The sequence below is a fragment of the Salmo salar genome, chromosome ssa19 (genome assembly GCF_905237065.1).
Source record: "Salmo salar chromosome ssa19, Ssal_v3.1, whole genome shotgun sequence".
NCBI classification, from domain to species: Eukaryota; Metazoa; Chordata; class Actinopteri; order Salmoniformes; family Salmonidae; genus Salmo; species Salmo salar.
This window is the reverse complement of record NC_059460.1, coordinates 27804992-27824424: the sequence shown is the minus strand read 5'-3', so window position 1 is coordinate 27824424 and position 19433 is coordinate 27804992. Positions and strand designations below refer to the sequence as shown.

General features: G+C 45.6%; 1 pseudogene; it reads right to left on the bottom strand.

Annotated features, from left to right (window-relative positions):
• LOC106578646 (rab effector MyRIP-like) overlaps window positions 1-19433 on the bottom strand; it is a 63344-nt pseudogene that overhangs the window by 21332 nt on the left and 22579 nt on the right.

Genomic DNA, 19433 nt, shown 5'->3' with positions numbered 1-19433 from the left:
GTCCAGCGCATGACGCTTCACCGTCCAGGCAGACAGTCAGACAAACCGAACACGTGAAACCCGCAGATTTAACCATGACACAACACCCCGCCACGACATGCACTGTCATGACCCTCTCCTGAATTGTTTTGACCATCCTAAGCCTTCACGCCGAACAGAGCCCCTCCCCACCTGCACTGGGCGTGTCCTCCTCAAACCAGGAAGCTTACGTCATCTCATGTCAGTTTATTACCGAGCGATGGAGAGAGATCTATCTTCACTGTTCCTGTTTCATTTCTTCTCATTGACCACGGTCTCACCTTTTCCCCACAGACGGCTCGGGAGGGGAGTCACTCGATATCACCATGACTACCCTGCCGACGGCTACACCGGGCTGTGTGTGTGTGTGTGTGTGTGTGTGTGTGTGTGTGTGTGTGTGTGAGAGACACTCTTGTCGGTAAAGCTCTACTTAAAGGTGAAGTTCCTCCAGCAGCAGTCCAGACAGCTAGCTTTCAATTATACTAGAGCATCTGCCATCGCACGCTTTCCCACACATACACACACACACAACGCAGCTTTCAGCAATGACTGGGCCTTCATTTACACCATGACAGCTCACACACCAACAGTAAGAGAAAGAAAGACAGACGAATAGAGAGAGAGAGAGAGAGAGAGAGAGAGAGAGAGAGAGAGAGATTGAGAGAGCCAGAGAGAGGAAGTGAGAGAGAGAACAAGCGAGAGAGGGAAAGAGAGAGAGAGAGTTTGTGAATGAGAAATGCACAGACTGGGAGTAAACCTGACTGCTCCATCTGCTGCATGTTGTAGTGAAACATACTGGCCACCAGGAACACTGCAGATCAGGTGCCATTAGGGGTTGAGATGAGAAGGGCATGGTGGATTTCTGTTCTGTTCTCCACCTACTAATTCTGTTCTGACACCGACAACGCCTCTACAATAGTGTGTGTGTGCGTGGTGGTTTTTGTGTGTCCTTAAACCTCTTCAAACGTCTGACAGACAGTTAGTGACAGATGAATGTGTCTTTCACATCAGAGTCACTTAAGGTCACATCATGACATCACCTCAGGCTTCTGTGGGACCGTAGCACTACGCTATGCCATCCCGTAAACAAACAAGCACACACACACACACACAAACCCGTGCGTGCACACGTACGGACACACAGACCACACACAAAAACACAAATGTGCATAAACACACACACAAACAAACATGCACACACAATCCATTCACAAAAACACACACAACTACTCAAGTCCTGACAGACATATCGCAGATACACTCCTGGTGCCGCATGCCACCAATGTGACAGCGTTTGGCATTGCATGTTTCGCCACAGACACACACACACACACACACACACACACACATTTCAGGACAGGGCTGTGTGTGAGTCACTAATGTTCCAAGACCAGAGACAGCAGCAGGAAGCAGGAGAGAGACAACCAAGGTCAACAGTCACTGATTCACTGGGTTGTCTAGGGCTATACGTATAGTACCTATAGTACAACCACAAGGCACTCACCGAACCAAATGATCTCATGGTATTTGTCACGTTTCAGGCCGACTACATTGTAGCCACTGCATTGCATGAAGCAATGGTTGCATGTCACGCCGCTGACTGTGCATTCAGGCATCAGATTGCTAAATCATATTGTCGGGATAGCTCATAATGTTAAACGCCTGTCCAGGCGTGGTGCGATCTGGCAGGCGTCTGCAATGTAGTCAGCCTGGAATGCGGCCATCGTGTTTGTTTGACTTCACTTCCCACGGGACCACAATTTGTTGAGTCAACATTGTTTCCACATCATTTCGCCGTACCTTATCGAAACGATCACGTTCCATCAGCGTTGCATCACTGAATTCATGTTTGTTGACAACACAATCAAATATCAATCAAGGCTGGATGTTGATCTGATGTTAGAGTCCCTAAGGTTGTGCCGACGGAGAAGGGCGACATCTGACGAGTTCCAACCCAACTTTGCTATAAAGTGACTTCAATTAATCATGTTTATCTTTACTTTTTTTGTACAGAAAGTTCATAGTATTATCACATATGATCCCCAAGCACTTCTGGACATCAGATCGACAGCTACTAACCTCGATTTCGACTTCAAATATGACTTCAACCGACTCAGCTGTTCCACTGTTCATACCGGACCCTATTCCTTTGTTCCATGAGCTACCAAAACACGGCAGGCATAGATGGGGGAGACGAGGTGGATTCCTGGTGAAATTGAGGTGCAGAGAAAACCGAATGGCGCTCCCCTCCGTTCTATTGGCAAATGTCCAGTCACTGGAGAATAAGACGGATGAGTTTCGTTCGAGAGTCTCCCATCAGAGAGACTTGAAAAGCTACAATACTGTGTCTTACTGAAACGTTGCTGGATGATGACGCTATGCACGTACAGTAGTACTCTGTGGATTCTCCATGCAGCGACTGGATCGGACTGCGGCTTTGGGGAAGTCGAAAGGAGGTGGAATGTGTTTTTTTTAATAAATAACAAATGGTGTGCTGCTTCAGGTGTGAAGGAAATCTGGAGCTTTTGCTCACCTGATATAGAACACCTGATGGTAAGCTGCTGACCCTTTTATCTACCAAGAGAGTTCTCATCCGTAATTATCACCGCTGTCTACATCCCTCCACCAGCCAACAGCACTCTGGCACTCGACAAACTGTATGGGGCCTTAAACAAACAAGAAACCGCTCACCCAGAGACAGCGTTTCTGGTGGGTGGAGACTTTAACAAGGGGAGACTTAAAACCCTCCTACCTCACTTCTATCAACACGTCTCCTGCACCACTAAGGGTGCTAAAACTCTAGAGCACATTTATTCCACCCACAGAAACGCATACAGATACATACTTCCTCGTCCTCCCTTCAGCAAATCTGACCATGACTCCATTATCCTGCTTCTTGTTTACAGACAAAAACTCAAACAGGAAGTACCAGTGGCAGGGCTTGCAGATGATAACGGGTTACAAAAGGAAACCCAGACTTGAGTTGCCCAGCAATGCATAACTCCCAAATGAGCTAAATGCCTTTTGTGCTCGCTTCGAGGAATATAACACTGTGCCTTGCGTGAAAGCCCCTGTATTTTTCGGATGACTCTGTGACCTCGCTCTCCGTGGCCGATGTGAGCAAAATGTTTAAACAGGTTAACAATCACAAGGTCGCCGACAGAAACCAGGGGCCATTCTCAAAGCATGCGGAGATCAGCTGGCAAGTGTCTCACAGACATTTTCAAATCTCTCCTTGTCCCAGTCTGTTCCCAAGACCTCCAAGGTAACCTGCCTAAATTTCCATCGGTAATTATGAAGTGCTTTGAAAGGCTGGTCATGACACACATCCACACCATCTCAGACACCCTAGACCCACTCTAATTCACATAACGCCCCAACGCAACTGTACTTAACACTGCCCTCTCCCACCTGGACAAGAGGGGAAATAATTATGTGAAAAGGCTGTTCATAGACTATAGCTCAGCGTTCAACACCATAGTCCCCTCCAAGCTCATCTCTAAGCTAGGGACCCTGGGACTGAAACCCTCCCTCTGCAACTGGATCCTGGACATCCTGACGGGCCGGTCCCAGGTGGTAAGGGTAGGCAACAACACCTCCGCCACGCTGACCGTCAAGACGAGGGACCCTCAGGGTTGTGTGCTTCGTCCCCTCGGAGACTCCCTGTTCAGCCACGACTGCATGGTGGTAGGCCTGATTACCGATGGCGATGAGTCAGCCTAAAGGGAGGTCAGAGACTTAGCAGTGTGGCGCCAGCACAACAACCTCTCCCTCAACGTCAGTAAGACCAAGGAGCTGATCGTAGACTATAGGAGAAAGAGGGGAGAGCACGCCCCCATCCACATCGATGATGGGGCTGTTGTGGAGTGGGTAGAAAGCTTCCTTCGCGTCCACATCACTAAGGACTTAACATGGTCCACACACACCCGCACAGTCATGAAGAGGGCACGACAACTCCTCTTCCCCCCTCAGGAGGCTGAAAAGATTTGGCATGGGCCCTCAGATCCTCAAAAAGTTCTACAGCTGCACCATTGAGAGCATATTAACTTGCTGCATCCCCACTTGTAATGGCAAATGCACCGCCTTTGACTGCAAAGCGCTACAGAGGGTGGTGCGGACAGCCCAGTACATCACTGGGGCCGATTTTCCTGCCATCCAGGACCTCTATATCAGGCTGCGTCATAGGACGGCCCGAAAAATTGCCAAAGACTCCAGTCACCCAAACCATAGACTACAGCCACACCAGTGGTATTCGGCGCATGGAACAACAAAATGTAACAGGAGTTGTAATGATTGGGGAACGTTATCTTGTGGTTCTGTGAATGTTATCACGTTGTTCTCCATAAACATTTACGGTGCGCCACTATCCCAGGAATGCTATCTTGCTTGTGCTGTAGAGTTTGTTCTTTTCACAGTGTGGTGCTGGCTCTGTTTGACAATTCCCGGGCCACACTGAGGCTGGAAAGCAGAGACCTCTAGGACACACATACGAACAGACACATGCAAACATGCCCGCACACAGAACAAGCTGTTCTCTCTCATTCTCTAATACAGAGAGTGGGATTTTTAGAGGTGATAAGGACTGGCTGTTTCTTAGGCTGTGTTTAGACAGGCAGCCCAATTCTGATCTTTTTTTTTTTCACTAAATGGTCTTCTGACTACATCAGATCAGCTTGGAAAAAGATTGGATGTGAAAAGATAGGCAGCCATAGCGAGTCAGAGCTGGGATGCATCCCAAATGTCACCCCATTTCCTCTATACTCTAGTGCACTACTTTAGACCAGAGCCCCATACAGAATAGCCATTTGGGACTCAAGCAGGAAAACATGATGCGCTCTCTTTGACAGTGTGTTGATTGCTTAGTGAAAGTATTGCTTGAGTCAACGTGTTGCATTTCCGAAAAAAGCAATCCCGTAGCTGTCACATAGTGCGTACAAAGACGGCTCAAACTTTCCACATCTTTCGATAAATACTGAACAAAAATAGACCTTGGTGAGAATTGGTAAACATAGATCTTTTCAAATAGCCTATTGTCCATAGATGGACAGGTCTAGGATGAATGTGTAAGTCTAGGATGACGGGTCTAAGGTTGAGTGTGTAGAGTAGTAGGGTATATGTGGTTGGAGGGAGACCCTGACATATTGCATGTGACTCCCTTCACCTCTTCTCCAATGCTTTGGGTTATACATGGCCCATTGTGTGGCTGCTCCGACCAACCCTTTATCAATGTTTAAAACGAGCACACACGTATGGACGAACGGACACTCGCACACAAAGGCAGGAACAGACGCACACACACAGGTCCCTAGGGCCACATCCATATAAGTTCAGCAGAAGTCTGCTTGTAGGTCACACAGATTTCAAATGTCACTGTATACGACGGACTTGAAAAGGTACAAATACCTCAAGTTTAAGTTCCAGCCATGTTGGAGTGAAGGTCTCCCATCATTCTCAAAGGGAAGTGGCGCAGTTCACCCAAATTATAAAACAACGTATTGGTTTCGTTTCCCTGTAAGCAGTTTATGGATAAGGTAAGACGGCAATCAGTGCTTTGGTTTTCTTTACCTGGCCACTGTTTCCAAATCCTCACTTCTTTGCATTTTTTTCCCAAAAACCATGAGTCGAAGTCTTGTTCTGCTTACAGGGTACAGACACCAGTATATCATTTTGTAATTTGGGTGAATTATCCCTTTAAAATGGCAACGGCGTTAAAACTAACCTTCATTTACCTGTGATTTTCAAGTGGACGGAAAGTGATCTATTACTTTCAAATCCTATCTTCTCTTTTTCGAAGGCGTTTGACTTTTCCTCTAGTTTGTCAAAAGCTCCTCAACTCAAACCAACAGCTGCAGTCAAATAGATCTCCCCACTTTCAGATCAATCGAGGTATAGTTTTTTATGTCAATAAAATGTGCCTTCATACATTGTGGGCTCAGATCAGTGGTGTAAAGTACTTAAGTAGTACTTTAAAGTATTTTTACTTAAGTCGTTTTTTGGGGGGCATCTGTACTTTACTTTACTATTTATATTTTTGACAACTTCTACTTTTACTTCACTACATTCCTAAAGAAAATAATGCACTTTTTACTCCATACATTTTCCCTGACACCCAAAAGTACTTGTTACATTTTGACAGGAAAATGGCCCAATTTACGCACTTATCAAGAGAACATCACTGTTCATCCCTACTGCCTCTGATCTGGAGAACTCAGTAAACAAATGCTTAGTTTGTAAATGAATGTCAGAGTGTTGTAGTGAGCCCCTGGCTATCCGTAAATAAATAAAAAAACTAGAAATTGTGCTGTCTGGTTTGCATAATATAAGGAATTTGAAATTATGAATACATTTACTTTTACTTTTGATAGCTCAGTACATTTTAGCAATTCCATTTACTTTTGATACTTAAGTATATTTAAAACCAAATACTTTTAGACTTTTCCTCAAGTAGTATTTAACTGGGTGACTTTCACTTTTACTTGAGTCATTTTCTATGAAGGTATCTTAATTTTACTCAAGTATGACAATTTAGTACTTTTTCCACCACTGGCTCAGATGAATATCCAGTATTTCTACAGCACCATGGCCTTGACCCATTATGGGTACATCTTTACAATCCCTTTTCAATCTAATATACGAGGAGGAGGAGGGAGAGCACACTCAGAATGGTGAGGAGGACATTCTCAGGGACAACACACATGGCCGCACAAACACGCACGCGTCAGTACGGTGTGATGCAGTGGTGCGTGTTTGTGACTCTCATGCAGTATAATCTGTTCAGCTCATCTGAAATGGGAGCCCGGCGGCAGCTAGCAGCTAATCCTATTTTGTCCCTGTGTGATATAAGAGTGGCAGTGAGAGGAGGAGAGAGGGAAGGGGAGGATAGGGGATCAGATGGGGACAGCTGGGAAGACAGATTGGGACAGGAGGGCCTTTTGGACTGTACAGTGACACAGACAGACAGTGGAACTGATTGGACCAACAGCTACCAGTCAGGTGGACAAAGAGTCACCAGTCAACACAACAGTAGTGGAGCTTTGATACTCCTAATGCTTCAAACAGTGATATACAGTACCAGTCAAAAACACCTACTCATTCAAGGGTTTTTCTTTATTTTAACTATTTTCTATATTGTAGAACAAAAGTGAAGACATCAACACTATGAAATAACACATATGGAATCATGTAGCAACCCAAAAAGTGTTATATACAAAAATATATTTTATATTTGAGATTCTTCAAAGTAGCCACCCTTTACCTTGATGACAGCTTTGAACACACTTGGCATTCTCTCAACCAGCTTCACCTGGAATAACTTGCAATAGTCTTGAAGGAGTTCTCACATATGCTGAGCACCTGTTGGCTGCTTTTCCTTCACTCGCTGCAGAATGTTGTGGTAGCCATGCTGGTAAAGTGTGCCTTGAATTCTAAATAAATCACAGAGAGTGTCACCAGCAAAGCACCCCCACACCATCACACCTCCTCCCCCATGAGTCACGGTGGGAACCACACACGTTGAGATCATCCGTTCACCTACTCTGCGTTTCACAAAGACACGGCGGTTGGAACCAAAAATCTCAAATTTGAACTCATCAGACCAAAGGACAGATTTCCACCGGTCTAATGTCCATTGCTCGTATTTCTTGGCCCGAGCAAGTCTCTTCTTCTTATTGGTATCCTTTAGTAATGGTCTCTTTGCAGCAATTCGACCATGAAGGCCTGATTCACACAGTCTCATCTGAACAGCTGATGTTGAGATGTGTCTGTTACTTGAACTCTGAGAAGCATTTATTTGGGCTGCAATTTCTGAGGCTGGTAACTCTAATGAACTTATCCTCTGCAGCAGAGGTAACTCTGGGTCTTCCTTTCCTGTGGCGGTCCTCATGAGAGCCAGTTTCATCCTAGCGCTTGATGGTTTTTGCGACAGCACTTATTTGAGCTGTTCTTGCCATAATATGGACTTGGTCTTTTACCAAATAGGGTTATCTTCTGTATACCAACACAACTGATTGGCTCAAAAGCATTAAGGAAAGAAATTCCACAAATGATCTTTTAACAAGGCACACCTGTTAATTGAAATATGTTCCAGGTGACTGCCTCATGAAGCTGGTTGAGAGAATGCCAAGAGTGTGCAAAGCTGTCATCAAGACAAAGGGTAGCTACTTTGAAGAATCTCAAATATAAAATATATTTGGATTTGTTTAACACTTTTTTGGTAACTACATGATTCCATATGGGTTATTTCATAGTTTAGAAAAGAGTAAATGTAGAAAACAGTTAAAATAAAGAAAAACCCTGGAATGAGTAGGTGTGTCCAAAATTTTGACTGGTACTGTAACTGCTATGAGTAGCAGCTGCTCCGGAAGGCTGGCGAAGAAAATACAGTGGCCCTATTCCTGCCATGACGAGCACTATTAGCACTGCCACTAATAGTAAGGCTAAACGGCCAAGTTGGACTCTTTTGACAACGCCAGCCTGTTCCACATCAGCATTGGAAGTCAGGGAGGTGTACCCCTCTGTTCAATCACCTCATCCCATTAAAGGGTCAATCTGGGATTTGAAAATACATTTTTTTTTACTTTTAAATTGTTGATATAGAGAGCTATTAATTATTGACGTATATAAAACTTTTAAAAACCCCATCGCACCGCTGTTGTTGTTTGAATTCCAGATTGCCCCTTTAAACCGCTGTGCTATACCACGGTAATATCCCCTAACTGTATACACTCCCTCTGACCAGGCTGGTGAGGGTAGGGGGAAACAATGGCATCTGGATTATGAGAGGATGAGGGCAGATAAAACGTGTCTCCACTGTTCCCACAGCAGGAACTAATCATTCAGAGGCCAAAGTGGCCCAGGCCACTGAGGGGATTATGACCCAGCCAGCAGAGCAGCTGCCGCCCCATCACCACCACCCCATCCAGGCCGAGCAGCATGGCCACTCTCTTCTCTCCCCCATTAGGCTTACTGAGCAGCAGCCTTAACGCTTGCTGTCTGCTAATATTACACAAGGATTACCCCTCTCAAACCTCAGGGATTAGTACCATCTACTGTGTCCAGGAGGCTGGCCAGTGGTGGATGATGAGTGTGTTGAGGTATGAAAGAGAGATGACGTGTGTGGGGGAAGTGGGGTGAGGGAGTGAGTGTGTGGGTAGAAAAAGAGAATGTGTGTGTGTGTGAGAGACAGTCGGCGTTAGAGCGAAAGCGGGGCTGTGTATATCCAATGGCCATTGGTTCTGTTTCTCACCACGTGACTTGTGAGGAAAGTGACTGTGGTTCTCTCTACTGCATGTGCGCGAGTGGAAATGTGACGCGAGACCTTTTGCCCCTGTAGTTAAGTTACTGACTGAGAGCTATTAATGCGCATTAACCAACATAGCACATATAATGGGCCAGGCAGTAGTATAGACAGGGGCCGTAGAAGCCCAGAGAGATATTTAGTCATTAAATTAAGCTGGACCAAGGCACTCTTCATATAATTAAAATACTTTTTTGGGGTGGAATGTTCGACAGATATTTCAAACTCCGGAGATTTGACACTGTTCCACACAGGAAGACAGAGAGAGGGAGAGAGTTTGCTTTGGACTGACGCAGTCATGAAAGGCCACGAGGAGGCTTTTACATGTACCTGGTAGATCCAAGATGCCTCCTCTCTCCACTACGTGATTCCTGTAGAGCGTCTTCAGAACCTTGGCACTGCCGAACCTCTTGAAGCGGCTCTTCACGTTGTTATAGTACCATTCTAGAGACTGGGTCCTCAATATCCTGGAGAGGAGGAGGAAAGAAAGAAAGAGAGAAAGAGAGAGAGAGAGAGAGAGAGAGAGAGAGAGAGAGAGAGAGAGAAGGGAGAGAGAGAAGGGAGAGAGAGCGAGAAGGGAGAGAGAGCGAGAAGGGAGAGAGAGCGAGAAGGGAGAGAGAGCGAAAAGGGAGAGAGAGCGAGAAGGGAGAAAGAGCGGGAAGGGAGAGAGAGTCAGTGAAATTAAACATGGCACAGTAAAGAGGACGGAGAAAAAGCATAAAGAATCCAAGAAAAATGCCTAATCACGGCCGAGTCATACTTTGGCACAGCGTCAACAAAGCCATGTGAAAACTCTGTTTAATTTGATGTCTCCGTGTTACTGTGGCATAGCGATAACTAGTGCTTATCTCTTTCAGACAACGCTCTGGGAAACAAACTCTTTCCCTTGTGAACAGAAGTCAGTGAGAGAAAGCTGGCTTCGGTCCTGTTCCCCATCCATGGGCTGCATCTCAAAATGGCACCCTTTTCCCCTACTTACATTACAATGAGCCCGTCCTGCTATAGCTCCTCCCACCAGGCTCCTCTGAAACCTATAGGGCTCTGGTCAAAAGTAGTGCGCTATATAAGGGTAGAGGATGCCATTTGAGATGCAGCCCATGGTGCTATGCCACCACGACTGGCATTGTATTTACTGAGCCGTGTAAGCAGTCAACAGTCCCATTCACAGCCCCTCTCCAGCACTTCTATACGAATAATTGCCTTGTTAAAACGATGATCCAATGCCATTTGAGGGTATTGTGTGTGTGTGTGTGTGTGTGTGTGTGTGTGTGTGTGTGTGTGTGTGTGTGTGTGTGTGTGTGTGTGTGTGTGTGTGTGTGCAGTTAATTCGGAAAGTATTCAGACCCCTTGACTTTTTCCACATTTTGTTACGTTACAGCCTTATTCTAAAATGGATTAAATAAAATGTTTATAACTTTACCAAAAATTCTAAAAACCCGTTTTTGCTTTGTCATTATGGGGTATTGTTTGTAGATTGATGAGGGGAAAAAATTATTTAATCAATTTTAGCATAAGGCTGTAACGTAACCAAATGTAGAAAAAGTCAAGGGGTCTGAAAACTTTCAAATGCACTATGTGTTGTGTATTGACTGTGCGTGAATGTGTATTGTGTGAGTATGTATTTTATTTTTTACTTAAGTTGGCAAGTCAGTTAAGAAAAAATTCTTGTTTACAATGACGGCCTACGTCTGCCAATCCCTCCCCTAACCCGGCCAATTGTGCGCCGCCCTATGGGACTCTATGGGACTCCCAATAACGGTCGGTTGTGACCAGGGTTCAAACCAGGGTCTGTAGTGACGCCTCTAGCTCTGAGATACATTGCCTTAGACCGCTGCACCACTCGGGAGCACGTACGTGCGTTTTGTGTGTGTGTGTGATTGGATGCCCCATCCTTTTCCCCATGGCCTGGTGTGGATCTGGAGCCGGTATGTGCTTGAAGGGGCGTTAGCTGCTCATACTGACCCGACTGCTGTGGCCTGTGTGTTATGTAAGCAGTCATTTATGTTGGAGTGTGTTTTGGTTTACGAAACATGACGAAAGCGCTCGCCTTGCGCCAGTGTTCCATCGGATTGTGTGAATCTCTGCCAACTTCGTGTTTAATCTCTCCCAAACCGCCGCCCGCCCTATTTCTTTCACACCGTGGAAAAACCCTTGTCACACACTGTTCACGTAATGACGGACAAAACGTACTCACACACACACACACACACACACACACACACACACACACACACACACACACACACACACACACACACACACACACACACACACACACACACACTACATACACCGAGTGCTGTGGCTTATATGTTTTTTCATTCTATATCGGGGTGGTTTCTGCATAGAAAAGTATTGGATGGGCTGTTTTTTCATTCTATATCGGGGTGGTTTCTGCATAGAAAAGTATTGGATGGGCTGTTTTTTCATGTCGCCTATGTCCAAGTCCACCCCCCCCCACAATTTTTTTTTTTTTTTATAATAATCATTTGAAAATAATTTTTGTGGTGGAAAACATTTTTTTAGTGTAAACTTAAACCAGATATGCAGTCTATACTGTAGATAAGCATAAGCCATGGCAAAATGTGTAGAATCGCAGGAAATGTGCTTTAAAACAGCGACAGTGTGTCATTGCGGCTAGCAGGAGGGCCTCGAAAATGTTTGGTCAGTGACCACACCATAGGCCACGCCCATGGCCCCGCTCATCGCCAGAGGCCCATTTTGATCCAGAAGAAAACCTGTATATAGGTTATATATATAATTATATCCCTCACTGCCCTGATGGAAGTGAGTCAGAGTGTGTGTGTGTGTGCCAGACATCAGTGTGTGTGTGTGTGTGTGTGTGTGTGTGTGTGTGTGTGTGTGTGTGTGTGTGTGTGTGTGTGTGTGTGTGTGTGTGTGCCAGACATCAGTGTTTGTGTGTGTGCCAGACATCAGTGTGTGTGTGTGTGTGTGTGTGTGTGTGTGTGTGTGTGTGTGTGCCAGGCAGCAGTATGTGTGTCTCTATGCCAGCATGAGACAAACCAGATACATACAGTATATACTCTGCTAATAGAGGAATCATGAGTGCCTTTGAAGGTCCTTGGGTTTTGTAGGCTCTCATCCCTCCCTCCCTCTGTTCTCTGTGGACTTATTATCCTCCTCTCCCTCTATCAGCTGGCCCGCCAAACGCGCCGGCCTCCTTAATTCACACCCGAGGTAACCCAGGTTCCAGTAATGGCTGCCGGGAGCAAGCGAGAGCAGAGCGCCCAACTGAAAAGGCCCGGCTGGTTTTTATCTCTGGCTACTTGCTTCTCTTCTGCACAGCCAAACAGGAAATAAATGAACTCAGACGAGCAACTGAAGAGAAACAGGGGAGAAATACACATGGTTTCTCTGCGATAAGGCTTAAGTGACACCGAAGTTGAACTAGGACCCCAGGAGGTATACACTGAGGGTACGAAACACTTGAGTATACAAAATATTAAGGACACCTGATTTCTCCATGAGGCAGACTGACCAGGTGAATCCAGGTGAAAGCTAAGATCCCTTATTGAGGTCACTTGTTAAATCCACTTCAAAATCAGTGTAGATGAAGGGGAGGAGACAGGTTAAAGAAGGATTTTTAAGCCTTGAGACAATTGAGGCATACACTACATGACCAAAAGTATGTGGAAACCTGCTCGACGAACATCTCATTCCAAAATCATGGGCATTAATATGGAGTTGGCCCCCCCTTTGCTGCTATAACAGCCTCCACTCTTCTGGGAAGGTTTTCCACTAGATGTTGGAACATTGCTGCAGGGACTTGCTTCCATTCAGCCACAAGCATTAGTGAAGTCAGGCACTGATGTTGGGCGATTAGGCCTGGCTCGCAGTTGGCATTCATCCCAAAGGTGTTCGATGGGGTTGAGGTCAGGGGTCTGCGCAGGCCAGTCAAGTTCTTCCACACCGATCTCAACAAACCATTTCTGTATGAACCTCGCTTTGTGCATGGGGGCATTGTCATGCTGAAACAGGAAAGGGCCTTCCCCAAACCGTTGCCACAAATTTGGAAGCACAGAATCATCTAGAATGTAATTGTATGCTGTATCGTTAGGATTTCCCTTCACTGGAACTAAGGGGCACTAAGAAACATGAAAAACAGCCCCAGACCATTATTCCTCCTCCACCTAAACTTTACAGTTGGCACTATGCATTGGACTTTCTCCTGGCATCCGCCAAACCCAGATTTGTCCGTCGTAATGCCAGATGGTGAAGCGTGACTCATCACGTCAGAGAACGTGTTTCCACAGCTCCAGAATCCAATGGTGGCGAGCTTTACACCCCCCCCCCCCCCAGCCGACGCTTGACATTGCACATAGGCTTGTGTGTGGCTGCTCGTCCATGGAATCCCATTTCATGAAGCACCGTTTCCACTTCACAATAACAGCGCTTACAGTTGACCGGGGCAGCTCTAGCAGGGCAAAAATTTGACAAACAGACTTGTTGGAAAGGTGGCATCCTATGACGGTGCCACGTTGAAAGTCACTGAGCTCTTCAGTAAGGCCATTCTACTGCCAATGTTTGTCTATGGAGATTGCATGGCAGTGTGCTCGATTGTATACACCTGTCAGCAACGGGTATGGCTGAAATAGGCGACTCCACTAATTTGAAGGGGTGTCCACATACTTTTGTATACAGTACATTCGGAAAGTATTCAGTATTTTTTTACATTACAGCCTTATTCTAAAATGGATTATAAATAAAATGTTTTCCTCATCAATCTACACACAATACCCCATAATGACAAAGCGAAAACATGTTTTTAGACATTTTTGCAAATGTATACTTTTTTTGTTTTGTTTAAATAAATACCTTACTTACATAAGTATTCAGACCTTTTGCTATAAGATTAGAAATTGAGCTCAGGTGCATCCTGTTTCCATTAATCATCCTTGAGATGTTTCTACAACTTGATTGGAGTCCACCTGTGGTAAATTCAATTGATTGGACATGATTTGGAAAGGCACACACCTGTCTATATAAGGTCCCACAGTTGTCAGTGCAAAAACCAAGCCATGAGGTCGAAGGAATTGTCCGTAGAGCTCCAAAACAGGATTGTGTCGAGGCACAGATCTGGGGAAGGGTACCAGAGGATCTGCAGAGAAGAATGGGAGAAACTCCCCAAATACAGGTGTGGAAGCTTGTAGCATCATACTCTAGAAGACTAGAGGCTGTAATCGCTGCCAAAGGTGCTTCAACAAAGTACTGAGTAAAGGGTCTGAATACTTCAGTTCTATATTTTTAATACATTTGCAAAACATTTTTTTCACTTTGTCATTATGGGGTATTGTATGTACATTGATGGGGGGGGGGGGACAATTGAATCTATTTTAGAATAAGGCTATAACATAACAAAATGTGGAAAAATTCAAGGGGTCTGAATACTTTCCGAATGCACTGTAGAGTGTATGTGTGCCATTCAGAGGGTGAATGGGCAAGAAAATATTTAAGTGCCTTTGAACAGTGTATGGTAGTATTTGCCGGGCGCACCGGTTTGGGTCAAGAAATGCAACGTTGCTGGGTTTTTTACGCTCAACAGTTTCCCGTGTGTATCAAGAATGGTCCACCTCCCAAAGGACATCCAGCCCACTTGATACAACTGTGTGAAGCATTTCAGTTCTGCATCAGTGGGTTCAACTAACAGCCCTCCACTCCCTGCGCCTGTCATTCAAGACGAGTAGTGAAACAGATGGGGGAGAATCTACAGTTCAGGTTTGGCATCTGATCCATCTCTCCTCCTCCCTTACAGGCTATTCAAGTGTTAGGCTACACGACACTAACCCTCTCAAATGAAGTCAAATCATGTCAGTACACTAACCTTCCCAAATTAAGTTGGCTCTACTGTTTTCATGTATTTTCAGAGAGTGTTGTGATTTATGAAACATGACATTCTGTCTCGTGGGTTTATCCGATATGAGGAAGTCATAAGTCAGAATTTCAGAGAGTGAAGTGGATAAGGGAAGGAGGTTTCGGTCGGCACCCTACTGCTGCAGCACAGCTACTTTGTGCGAATCCATATTCCGTAATGAGGTTAGGAGAATACAAACGTTCCAGACTCGCATGAATAAGAGAGTGGGATTCTTCGGGAGTGTCTCTCTCCCCCAACCCCAAACCCCCAGCACCCTGCCTTGGAGCTTGGGAGGGAACAAGCTTTCCTCCCCCTTCTTTGCTCTCTCTCTCTCTCTCTCTCTCTCTCTCTCTCTCCTTCGATCAATTTTCACATCTAAATGCGATCTAAATTAAAAAATGTGTAAGAGAAAACAAGCCTCTGATGCTGTTCCAAGCACCCCACTTCCCCTGGCAAAAGGAACTATTACCATAATTGACTTGTAATGAATCCCAGTGGATTCTGTCCAGGGTGTGGAGCAGGGAGAGGGAAGGCGAGGGGTGGGTAAAAGCGGCGCTTCTTTTAACATCAAAGATCAAATCGAATCTCTTTTCTCTGCTCTGAACCCGAACAGAAGATCTCTCTATTTAACGAAACAAAATAAGATGTGGTGGTAAAATGAAGCAGCTCTGCGTTTTATGATTAGTTTGGGGTTTTAAAGTTTGAGGAGGAGATCATCTCATGATTTGTACATCTTAATGAGTCTGCTGTGAAATGTTTGAAGGGTTTGAGTGTTCGTGGGATCTGACCATTTCATTCCATGGAGAGGTTCAAGGTTCAAGTTACGTGTCAAAGAAAGTTTTTTTTCACTGTCTGCGAAAAAGCACGAAAAAAACATCTATCAACTCAGCAAAAAAAGAAACGGCCCATTTTCAGGACCCTGTCCTTCAAAGATAATTCATAAAACTCCAAATAACTTCACAGATCTTCATTGTAAAGGGTTTAAACACTGTTTCCCATGCTTGTTCAATGAACCATAAACAATTAATGAACATGCACCTGTGGAACGGTCGTTAAGACACTAACAGCTTACAGACGGTAGGCAATTAAGGTCACAGTTATGAAAACTTAGGACACTAAAGAGGCCTTTCTACTGCCTCTGAAAAACACCAAAAGAAAGATGCCCAAGGTACCTGCTCGTCTGTGTGAATGTGCCTTAGTCATGCTGCAAGGAGGCATGAGGACTGCAGATGTGGCCAGGGCAATAAATTGCAATGTACGTACTGTGAGACGCCTAAGACAGCGATACAGGGAGACAGGATGGACAGCTGATCGTCCTCACAGTGGCAGACCACGTGTAACAACACCTGCACAGGATCGGTACATCCGAACATCACACGGGACAGGTACATGATGGCAACAACAACTGCCCGAGTTACACCAGGAACGCACAATCCCTCCATCAGTGCTCAGACTGTCCGCAATAGGCTGAGAGAGGCTGGGCTGAGGGCTTATAGGCCTGGCCAAAAACATCGCCTATGGGCCCAAACCCACCGTTGCTGGACCAGACACGACTGGCAAAAAGTGCTCTTCACTGACAAGTCGCGGTTTTGCCTCACCAGGGGTGATGGTCGGATTTGCGTTTATCATCGAAGGAATGAGCGTTACACCGAGGCCTGTACTCTGGAGCAGGGTTTCGATTTGGAGATGGAGGGTCCGTCATGGTCTGAGGCGGTGTGTCACAGCATCATTGGACTGAGCTTTTTGTCATTGCAGGCAACCTTAACGCTGTGCGTTACAGGTGGTACCCTTCCTGCAGGCTCATCCTGACATGACCCTCCAGCATGACAATGCCACCAGCCATACTGCTTATTCTGTGCTTGATTTCCTACAAGAAATGAATGTCAGTGTTCTGCCATGGCCAGCGAAGAGCCCGGATCTCAATCCCATTGAGCATGTCTGGGACCTGTTGGATCGGAGGGTGAGGGCTAGGGCCATTCCTCCCAGAAATGTCTGGGAACTTGCAGGTGCCTTGGTGGAAGAGTGGGGTAACATCTCACAGCAAGAACTGGCAAATCTGGTGCAGTCCATGAGGAGGAGATGCACTGCAGCACTTAATGCAGCTGGTGGCCACACCAGATACTAACTGTTACTTTGGATTTTGACCCCGCCCTTTGTTCAGGGACACATTATTCAATTTCTGTTAGTCACATGTCTGTGGAACGTGTTCAATTTCTGTCTCAGTTGTTGAATCTTGTTATGTTATAAATATTTTGAGTTGATAAAAAAATTTAATTTCTGAAGTTCTCTCTCTTTTTGTGTGGGAACCACCCTTCATCTTTCAAACAAAGATTACAAAAAAAACTTTACTAGAAATGTTACACAGAGATCTAAACGTTTGGGTGGAAACGGAATTCAATAAAACCAATTCCATTTACAACCACACAAACCTACAATTGAACAGACATATTGTTAATGTGATTGGAATCATAACCAGGCGGTTATGATCGCGGCACCACAGAAAAGGTCAAAACGGTCACCATCAGACCATTTCTTTCACAAACAAAAGAAGTTCTGCAAATGTCTGAATCATGTAAAGCCTTACGTAATATTGTTTGGCTCTAAACCAACACATCAGAGGTCAGGTCGGAGCCTGGGAGCAGCTATTCATAATAACACAGTTAAGTACATAAGAAATGCTATTATTCTATGAAAAAGAAATACCCTCCCATCCCATATTATGCCATTTCTTTCTTTTTACTGTGTGTGTGTGTGTGCGTGTTTGTGTGTGTATTAAGAGACATAGACCTGTCTATCACTAACCGCTGGTATTGAAGCAGTATGAGCCACTCCCTGTCTGAATGGAAACCACAGACACTGACAGATGATCGACAGCTCAACCTCACCCCGAAGAAAGGAATGCATGCTAAGCCATCACAAGCAGTGGCATGGCCTATTTTAAAGGCCATCACATTTAGGCCATCCTTAGATGCAATGTAACACGTTTCAAATGTTATTGTGCCCCTCAATGTAAACAAAGCATGGTGAAGAGGCAGACTGGAAAAGCACTGAGCCCCTCTAGCAGCTGACCTCTGACCTTTGTGTGTATGTCTGTATACATGAGCACGCATGCGTGCGCACACACACACCCACCCACACACCCCCTGGCCAGTTTAGAGGGTCCAGGGTGTTCCGTCTTGCTAACTTAACTCACTTGTGACTTAAAGTCTAAATATAGGAGCAGCACATCCACACTTCTGCTCAGGCACTGCTAGGCAATTCTCTCACCCAAACGTTCATCTTCTCGCTCTCCTTCCTCCCCCTCGACCCCATAGCACTGCAAATGGCCATGGCAGCAGCTGAGAGAGCCCGGGAGCCGCATCCCAAATGGCATCCTGTTCCCTATATAGTGCACTACTTTTTCCACCTGGGCCCATAGGGCTCTCGCCAAAAGTTGTACCCTATGTAGGGAATAGGGTGCTATTTGGGATGCACACAGGACAGACTGTTCATATTGGGCCCAATCCGAACTTTAGATCAAGGCACTTAAAATGAAATGAAAACGGTCTGAGATAAAGAAGAGAAGGGGGGGTTAATATGAATGGGATTATAGAAGCCAAAAGCCTCCTTCCAAAGTACCTATCGCAACTGGTCTGGGAGAGGCTGGACAGTGTATGAGATTGTGAGAGAGGTGTCTGTATTTAGGGTGTGTGTACTCTTACATGCCTCTGTGTGTGTGTGTGTGTGTGTGTGTGTGTGTGTGTGTGTGTGTGTGTGTGTGCTTGCGAAGCTAGCATCCGATGAAGCAAGCGGCGCAGAACGGAGACAAAATTGTGTAAGGAAGATATACGGCAGCAACATTTTCCGTTGCCTCTTCCCATTCGTTCAGTACGCGGCCAACCGTAGTGTGTGGCTAATGGTAGCCGCGAGCTACGCTAGCCTTGTTTAGAGCTATGACATCTAATGAGGCGAGCACAGCAGAAGCTGGAAGAGACGGGGGGGGGGGGGGTGTAAACAAATTAATGGCCACTCCTAACACGTTATAGAAGCGATAGCACGGACACGCTATTAATACAGCAGGCTAGTCCTATTCCAATCATGTGGGGAGGTCCCTGGGAGGCCGGTTTGACTTGGCGGTGGTCACTGGGCAAGGCAAGGTTGAAGACCCCTGCATAACTGTCTCGGATCTTGCATTGAACCTATAGCGCAACGTCACTCAAGAGGTGGAAATCTATTCTGCCCGACCAAGCAAAAGAGCAGTAACTGTTA